A 225-nucleotide genomic window follows, 5' to 3' on the forward strand; every position below is an offset into this window, starting at 1 on the left:
ATTAGGGTGCGAGGCAGATGACAGCAGCTGGTGTCAGATTATAGAGGTGTTTTCAACAATGAAAACACAGCCCCTCCATCTTCAAGGCAACACTAAATCATTTAGATGGCATCGTTTTGCAGTTAAGAGCTTGATTTTTGGACATAGGCGACTCTAGCATTGGAAGGGCCCCCCAGCTTTCTTGAGCTCAGAGGACACCAAGCATTTCTGAAATCCCTTTTCTCC

This window comes from Bison bison, unplaced genomic scaffold, assembly GCF_000754665.1.
Source record: "Bison bison bison isolate TAMUID 2011002044 unplaced genomic scaffold, Bison_UMD1.0 scf7180017864297, whole genome shotgun sequence".
NCBI lineage: Eukaryota > Metazoa > Chordata > Mammalia > Artiodactyla > Bovidae > Bison > Bison bison.